This window comes from Equus asinus, chromosome 4 (genome assembly GCF_041296235.1).
Source record: "Equus asinus isolate D_3611 breed Donkey chromosome 4, EquAss-T2T_v2, whole genome shotgun sequence".
NCBI classification, from domain to species: Eukaryota; Metazoa; Chordata; class Mammalia; order Perissodactyla; family Equidae; genus Equus; species Equus asinus.
This window is the reverse complement of record NC_091793.1, coordinates 41,812,088-41,822,013: the sequence shown is the minus strand read 5'-3', so window position 1 is coordinate 41,822,013 and position 9,926 is coordinate 41,812,088.

Below are 9,926 nucleotides of genomic sequence, written 5' to 3'. Positions count from 1 at the left end.
CATGCCATCACCTCAAGAACAATTCACCTAAAACAAACCCTTCTTTCTCCCTCTAACCCCAACCTCATTGATTTTCCAGATTTCTCACTTATGATAGAGCTGTGCAACCATTCTTCCTAATACCCAGGTCCCAAATCATACATTAAACCAAAAGATGTCATCTTAAATTGTCCTTCACTCCCCACATCTAATAATCTCAAAGTTATATTGATTCTTCTTTTTCTTCCTATTGTTTTTTCTTTCCATTACTGTATCCAGTACTGTACTCTAGACTTTTATCATCTTTTTTTAGGTAAGCAAAAAAGTTTTCTGATCAATTGTTCTGTCTTTGGCCACTCTTTTCCATCTGTCCTACTGATTACTACCAGTGTTATCTTCCTAAACCATTACTTCACCATTTCATTCCCCATCTCAAAAACTTAGAATAGCTCCTTGTAACCACAGGATAAAGCGCAGACTCCTTGGCTTAGTCTCCCAAAATCTGGTTTTATCCTACCTCTCAAACTCTAATTCCCACTAGTCTCCTACATTAACTCTCTGTCCCCCATACAATTTGTGCATTTTCCAGTCTCTGATGCATCAGTCCCTTACATTTGAAACAATTTGGTTATTTTTTCCCAAATCCTCATACCTTTCAATGGCCAAGACTTCGATAATAGCTTTTATAAATATTCAGACTCAAACATTTAAATTCCAAGTTATCAAACAATGTTATACTCCTCTAGTTCCGCTGTTAACTGTAATCATTATGGCATCATTATTAGCTCAGAAAATAGTTCTGGGAAGTCTCCAAATTTTGGAAACTTAACTAGATGTATTCATATCCTAAGAAACAGACTTGCTCCCTGTTGTTCTAAAGTACAAACATAAAGAAGGAAAAGAGTTAGACATTGATGTCATTAAATCATAATATTTAAAACAATATTTTATTTTAATAGAAAAACAAAAAAGAAAAATTTCAAATTACAACAAATATCATTAACCACAGTTCATTGGCTTGTGACTCATATCAGATTTCAGGTGAATTAGTTTAAATTTCACAGTAATATGATTCCACGTAATAGCAAAAACAATCACTTAAAAGGATGGTGAATGCTTAATATAATCCAACTTAAATCGCTAACTAAATATATTCCCAATTAAGAGAAACAGCCAGTTAGATAAGAATATCAATACTTTGGGGGAATAGATATGCTATTTGCTAACTGGAACCTTGTCAGTTTAGTCATTTCTATTATGGGGAAAAATCTAAGCCTCTACCTAAATAGGAAAATGCGTACTTTATTAAATTCTCAGTATCTCTGAGTGCTTTGAGTTCCCAAATCTTTCCAAAATCCTTTGAGATCGTGTGCTTCAGAACTTCTGCAGGCCCCTGTGATTCTCTGCCCCTCCAGGCTGTCTTTCACATCTGCAGAGCCTGAGGCTTGACCTCATTTTGCTCTGCAGTATTTGATAAGTGAAGTAAATGAGGTGAGATACTCTATTGGGTATGTTTAGAAATCAACTGAAGTTTTCTAAATTATTTCAGAATGAATCCTTTTCGTTTTTGTTCTAAGATGTTTTCATTGTTGATTATAGACTAGTCCATAATATCTTTGGGGACAATTTTTTTTCCTATGTTGTATACCCCTGCCTGGAATATATTCTCCTGTGCCAGATATAATGAAGCCACTCAAGAAACAGTCATTAAATTGAATTCTTATCCCTGGAACAAATAAATGGTATCCAAGGAGGATAGGGTCTAAATTATTGGGCTCTCTTTGAAGTGGAAAATTTGTTTCAGAAGTCAACTAGGTAAAGAACTACAGTTGTTCTCCTGGGATGACTTTTGAAATGAAAGCTGACCACAAGGGAGATTGCTATGACAGGCCTTAACCCTGTTGGATTTAATCACCTATGAAAGAGCATTCCCTGTTGTGCACATCAGGAGGCTTATAAATTGGATGCAGGCAACTCAATCACTTTCAAAAGTCAGCTCTCTCCGAAGGAATTGGAAAGAATGGTTTCATAATTCCTATAGTAAGAGGAGCTGCCACAGTAAAATAGCAGCAATTGGGGTTAGGTAGGCCCCCTTTCCCATGCAGATTCCCCAGTAAGTGTTTTTGTTTCTTGGTTTTGTTAAAATAAGATCCAAGTTATGGTTTCATAATTTCCCCGTCACCAGCCCTGAAATGAAGTTACTACAGCCCTTAAACTGGAATGGCTCCACTAGCTGCATAGCAAACCTTTGTCCAAGATTCAAACCAAACTGAATGTTTGAGGGTTTGGGTTGTTTTGAGTTTTCTAAACTTCAAGCTTAAATTTTCATGAACCTTATTGCACTTCCTGATCTTTTCTGGGAGAGAGAGTGGAAAAACTGATCTCTTTGGTGCCAGCATTAGAAGCGGCCCTCCAAGTGTTGTAACCAACTGCACGAAGCAAAGATAGGCCTAGATAGGAATATAGCAAGATGGTCAACTCTGAAACTGTTCTCTAAAAGTCTCTCTGAAGGCTTCTCTTACATTCTATTCTCCTAATATCTATCACTTAATTAAAACATTCAGTAGCAAAGCTAGAGTGCAATGTTCCTAAAAACCACAGCATAATGAAAAAAGCAAGCCGGCAATTTTAGTTCAGAATTGAAATAGATTGCTATTACCTATCATAACTATAATAACTGAGCATTAAACAAATATGGCAACATCCTCAATGTCATCTTGGAAAAGGAACTGGATGAAAGAGAAGGGCATGTCCAGATTTAAGCCTTTGGACTTAGAAGATTCATTGAATTCTATAGATCTGTGAAAACAGAATGGAATTGTGTGAGGAAAGAAGTTGTGCAAGAAGTAAAGGAAGTAGGAGAAATAAGACTTCATGGCAGAGCCATTTGGCACGGGGAAGTCAGTGTAAGCTGTGGATCAGACATACAATCAAGAAGTGGGTCATTCTCAGTAAGCATACTGCATGCTATTCCTGGCTTGGTGGATGCCTGCTCAGAGACAAACTCCATCAGTGAGAGCTTCAGAATTCCGTATTGATGGTGCATGTCAAGAGAGTTTCGAGGAAGACTGACCCATCAAAATCAAGGATGAAAAGGGCACTGTAACAAGGATGAAAACAGCATCACTAGCACTGTCCCATTTATCATCACTATGATGGATAAGTTGCTCGTGCAGAAATCCACACTGTAGCTAAATATGAAGTCAAATGCATCTAAAGTTGCTTGAACTTTTGCTTAATAAACAAACACCACATTGACCCAGCCAGAGCCTCTGTCTTAGGAACTGTAAAGGGAGTCATTTGCAAGCAGGCCAAATTCTGAATGAGATTCTCCCCAAGCCCTGCTGAGCATCCTGATCCTGGAAGTACTGGGGCCTAGGCTTCCTCACTTCTCCCCATAGAAGCCCCATAACCAAGCATAACCTGGGCATCTCTCTACAGAGCTTAACTAAGGCAAGGCTGGTGCATCAGATGCAGATTCTTCATCTCCCTCTCACCACCAATATTTGGACATAAAAAATATTTTTATTCAAATCTTTGTAAATGTTATCTTGAGCAGTCAAAGCTCTTCTCTGAAGGGGAGAATGTTCAAACAAAACTGACCACAGGGCAATCATCAGGTGTGGAGAGTTCGAGGGTCATGACAAAAGGGAAACTGCTGGTTACAGACAAAACAGGAATGTTGAAAATCAAGGAAGTAGATCAAATTATGCTTTGGTGCAGGGGGAGGGTAGTCTCAATGTGCAGCTGTGGAATCAGTGGGAATCAGCAACTGGACGGCAAGGGATAAAATAAACTATGTGAGTTATGAATCATTTTTTTAAAAGCTATTCCTCCATTTAAGCATATCCCCCAGATGGATCCTGATATAATTAAAGCAGTAGGAGTTAGTTGTTTTGTTTTTAGTTCATTATTTTTCTGTAACAAGGTTTAATATAGAAAATTCAGAATACAGATAAGCACAAAGAAAAGTAAATACCTCTGTTTTAACTACCTATAATCCTACTACCCCAAAATTACACTGTTGATGTTTTGATGTATAATCCTTGAGGCACACATACATACACACAAATAAACAAATATATGCTTAGTGTTTTTAAAAGATACGCTAAAATGGTTTTTTTAACTTTTTTTCATCAAATAATATATTAAAAACATCCCATCTTTTCATGTACACAAATATATACCTACATCATCACTCTTAGTGACCACATAGAATGGCTGTACCATAAGTTGTTTGGCCAATTCCCTATTCATGGTCATTTAAACAGTTTCTAATTTTTCAAAAAACATTTTTGTATATTCCTCTTGGCACATTTTCTGATTATTCCCTTAGAAAAAATTTCTAGATATGGAATTACTTGGTAAAAGATACATAATTTGGTATAGATTTTCAAATTACCTCCCAGAAATGTTATATCAACATATACTTCCACTAGCTGCATATGAGAGTCCTTATTTACCCATGTCTTTACCAATCTTAGCCTTTATCATTATTCTAAGTCATTGCCAACCAAACAGGAAAATTATAGGAACTTACTGGAGTCTAACTTGCATTTCTTTATTAGTGGGGTGTACTGTTTTGTTTCTTTGCAGTTTTGTTGTTGCTTTGCCACACAGAAATCGGATTAGAATATTTACAAGATATAAATATATTCTCTAATAGTGTATCTTTAGGATTATATAAAGGCCTTTTCCTACCATAAGATTATCTACCCATTTTCTTATGGTTTATTCTAGTCCTTTGGCTTATTCATAATTTAAATATTTACTTATATCTGGACGGCATTTTCCTGTAAGAACTAATAGAGCTCTAACTTTACTTTTTCCCAAATGGTTAGCCCATTTTATCAACACCAGGTAAACTTCTTTTCCTCGTTGATTTGAATGCAGTCTTTAGCTTATACTAAATTCTAATAAATACTTTGGTATACTTCTGAGCTTTCCATTAAATTCATTTATCTATCTATTCCTGGTTCTGTATGTATCATACTATTTTGATTATTATAGCTTTTAAAAAAATAAAATTTATTAGCCGGAGGTAAGGCCCTACTCAGAACTCTTTTCCTCAATATGTAAAGGCTATTTTCTCAGGTGATCATGTTTTTTAAAAAATATGGTTTTAATCAGAACTATGTTAAGATTTTTAATAATCTAGGGAGAATTGATATTTTTATAAGCCATGTCTCCATTTATTCATCTTCTCTTAAATTTCTCAGTAAAATTTTTGTCTTTCGTTGAAGTCTTTTTACAGTTTATTAGTCTTTTAAGTCTTCTAAAAGTTTTTTTAAAAATATTCTTTAGGTAGAATATATCTTTTAGGTATTCTACTTTATCACCCTGAAAAATGGGGTCTTATTTTCTATAGAGCTATTCCCAGCATATAGAAGTGTCAGGGGTCCTCAAGATCACCTCAAGCTTGATGATTCACTAGAAGAACTCATATGACTCAGAAGTCATTATACTCACGGTTATGGTTTATTACAGTGAAAGAAGAGGGAGTACAAGTAGCAAAAAGAAAACACATACAGGGTACAGTCCAGAGGAAACCGGGCTCAAGCTTTCAGACGTCTCCTCCAAGTGGAGTCTTATGGGACATACTTAATTCCTCCACTAACAATGTGTGACAACCTATGTGAACTATTGCCAACCAGGGAAGTTCTCCCAAGCTTGAGTGTCCAGAGTTTTTTATTGGGGGTCATTCATGTAGGCATACAACACTTGCATGACAGATCTCAGTTACCCAAGCTCCAGATCCCAAAAAGAAAGCAGATGTTCACCCTAAATCACATTGTTAGCATACACTATCTGGACAAACTGGTACAGCATGGCTCAAGGCCTCAGGCACGAAAAAACACTCTTATTAGACAGAACATTCCAAGAGCTCAGTTCTTAGTAACCAGCCAAAGGCCAGTCCTAAAAATGGACATTTATTGGGAATGTGCAGGGTTTGAGCAAACGCAAGCCTGCTGAGTTAACCCTTTCCTGCATAACAGGAGAGCTAATGATTTTGTATATTGACATTGGCCCCAGTTATCATCCGGAACATATTTGTTTCCAATTCCTTTTGTTGATTTTTCTACTCTTTCTAGCCAGACAGTCATATCATCTGTGAACAATGGCAATTTTGTCTCCTCCAGTCTGGTAAATACCAGAATATATTTTGTCTCTTGTTATTAATGCATTTGCTGGAATATCCAGAACAATGATGAATAATAATGAAAACAAAGGGCATCAAGTGTTGTTCGTGACAATAGTGGAAATGTTTCAATGTTGATTATTATACTGGTGTTGGTTTCTGAGTTATGTTCTTTTGCCTATTATTCCTAATTTATTAAAAAAAATCTTAATAGGATTCTTTTTTTATTATTTTTAGGGGGGGAAAGATTGGCCCTGAGCTAACATCTGTTGCTAATCTTCTTCTTTTTTTTCATCCCCAAAGCTCCAGTACATAGCTGTATATCCTAGTTGTAGGTCATTCTACTTCTTCTCCATGGGATGCCATCACAGCACGGCTTGATGAGCAGTGTGTAGTACTGTGCCCAGGATCTGAACTGGTGAACCTGGGGCTGCTGAAGCAGAGTGCACAAACCTAACCACTCGGCCACAGGGCAGCCCCTAAAAAATTTTATTATGAACAGCTGTGGAATTTAATCAAATGTTTTTGGAGCATCAGTCAAGATAATCATATCTAAGATACTCAAGGAAATAAATGTGAACTAGCAATTTAACATCCAGCAAAGCATATCTTTTTAATAATAAAGTGTACAAATGATTAACAATATGCAGAAACTCAGGGAAGACTGTTCCCATTAGCTCTTACTGAGGAATCTACCAGTGAATTAGCTTCATACAACCAAAATGACTAGAGAGACTTCAAAGTAAGTCTAGTAATGGTCATTAAATACATAGTTACCCGTAAAACTAACACTAAATGCGTGTTAAAAGACAGTGCGTAATGGTTACACGCTCAGATAATGGTCAACTCTTGTACAACTACAAAAAATAGAGTGAGCATATGCAAAAAAACACATCTTTTTAAAACTCTTCTCAGTACCGTCATGTGCCACATAATGACATTTCTGTCAATGACTGATCTCTATACTACAGTAGTCCTATACAATTAGTACCAGATAACCTAGGTGTGTAGTAGGCTATGCCATCTAGGTTTGTGTAAATACATTCTATGACGTTTGCACAACGAAATCGCCCAATGACACATTTCTTAGAATGTGTCCCTGTTGTTAAGTGACACATGACTGTAATTATCTTGGCAGTGGAAGCATTAGTAGCAGATTCATATTTTGAGATTATGTATGTAATTTAAGACAAAATTAGTAATTGTGAGTTATTCTAATATCCTCTGTGTCCTTAAGAACTAGGATTTTCAGGGGTGGGGTGGGGAGATACAAATATAACACAGGAGATATTAAGTTAAAAATTCCTATAGTAGAATTTGAACTGAAAGCATCAGTATGAAATCATCAAATGTTTTATTTCATATATTGTTTTTATTTGCTCTATCCACTGAAGAGGCTTAGAAAAAATGACCAACCTAGTAGCAATGAGCATCTTTGCTACCCAGATTGTGGTACTAAAATTCCAATTGTCATTTCAAGACTTCTTATAGAAATGACAAATTCCAGGTCTAGGGAAAGAAATACACGATATGAATCTGGAAGATCCTGTCATATCAGATATCAAGAAAGCTGTCAAAGGCTCAGGAGCCCACATAAAGATGCTCCCATTGGCTAAAGATGGGACAATTTGAGCTTCAGGTTGGGCAATAAGCTCAACTGATTGAAACAGTAAATATGTTGAAATCCATGAGTTCATATTGATATTTAGAGAAAAGAAAGTAAATGATCACCTTTTGAGAATGAGAGGGAACCAATGCATTATTTTGAACACTCAAGGGAAAAGAATCAAGCATTTATCTTGGATTTCTTATATACATTGTACCACTGGGTAACAAAATATTAGATAAGGAGAAACATCTCTTATAAAAGTATTCCAAATAATAAATGAAAAAATGATAAAATTAGAATATCACCATTTTTGAACCTCCAATTGAGCACCAACATCTGATAATAACAAATAATTAGGTGCCTCTTGATTAAAAACAATAATTCACTTATACTCTTGCCAGGGGATAAAACATGAGTCTTATTAAGTCTCTGAATCCTACTACCAATTTGCATGAAATAAGGAGGGGAAATAAATATGATGAACTTCACCATGAGTACATAATCAGCAAAATCCTGACATGAGAAACTCTACAGGTTAAATATCTTGGGTTAATCAACAGACAAACTGTAAGAAAAAGAAACAGATGGAGAGGAAACCTATATATTGAAAAAGACTTCAAAGACACATCAATTTTTTTTAATGGGCAAGACTAAATTGTGGTGCCTAGATATGTACACTTGAGTATTCAAAGTACAAAGAAATTCAAAGAACTAGTTACTCTGAAAATAATAGAGGTTACACTGGGGAGGTAACTGGGAGGTTGAGATGGAGTCTGGGCATGCAGAGGCTTGTAGGGTGTAGGAAAAGTTCTTTCTCTTTTCCTGGGTGGTGGTTATTTTATTTTATAACTCATTAAGCTATACATTTGTGGGGTTTTTTTTTCCTGTATTTCTGTGTCATTTTACAATAAAATGGCAAAATGTTTGTTATTTGCATATATTTTATTGGTTGAATATGAATTGCCTTATTAAAATAGGTACTTAGCAAATGTTACTGTCATATTTTAAAATGAGAAAACTGAATTATATGAGGAAATAATTCCAATTTGCCTGATGACGTCTTTCATCAAATGGCATTACTCATTCACACTAGCATAACATTATCCTGGATTAATAAGGAAGCCACATGATGGACTTCCACTGAAGAAAGGTCAATATGATTCATTTTAATAAGATTTATTGGGTGCCTACTATGTGCTTTGTCTTTCTTTCCTGAATGAATGATACTTTTGGACACAGGAAATATTTTACTAGCTACAGTCAAACAAAATTTACCAAAAATACTTCATTATCTTAACCAGTTTTTTCCTTATAAAACTAGAAACTGTCTTTTTCTAGCTTTCCATATAGATACATTTAAGTCACATTCATGAAAACTGACCCTTCAGCAATTTCACCCTCTTAAAACAGCAGAGTTTTTCCACCTGCCCACTATTCACCAATAATAATAGGTGCTAAGCAGTGGGCAAGACTGCAAGCTACCAACACAATATCCATACTCCTAATTTTCCTTACTAATAGCATTTCAATACTATTGGGAGTGCCAACTGGATCTAGCTAAAAATTACTTCCTGGCTTCCCTCGCCATAAAGAGTGATTGTGTGAGAGGTAGGTAGACATCACCTAGTGGGGCTTTCAACCGATGTGTCCCCTTTTGTCTTTCCCCACTTCCATCTCCTTCCAGCCAGGAATACAGATGTGATGACTGGAGTTGCAGCAACTATCATGGTGATCTTGGGGATGGAATACAGTCCTAAGTATGGCCAAGAAGAAAGAGAGAACCTAGTTTCTGGGGACATTGTAGAGCCGCCATACTGGCCCTGTTCTGATTATTCCAAGACATAGGAAAACTAAGTCTCCCAGTTTATTTAAGTGCCTCTATTGCGAATCTGTATTAGTCAGCTAATTATTAACTGATACAATAATCTCTCTGATTATGAGTATCAACAGCGTCAGTGTTCCACAATAAAAAGCACACGCACGTACACCACTTTAGAGAAGTCTGGATGAAGTTGTAAAGATCAACAAAAAAAATAATTCTCTGGGGTAGAAATTAACTTTCATGTCTCCTTCCATTTTAAAGAAGAGTTGCTAGGAATTAGCATGAACAAGACAATGATTTGAAGGGAAAAATGAAATTAAAATAATAAACAATAGTAAAACACCAATCTTCAGTGTTTATCTTCTGGAACTTTCTAT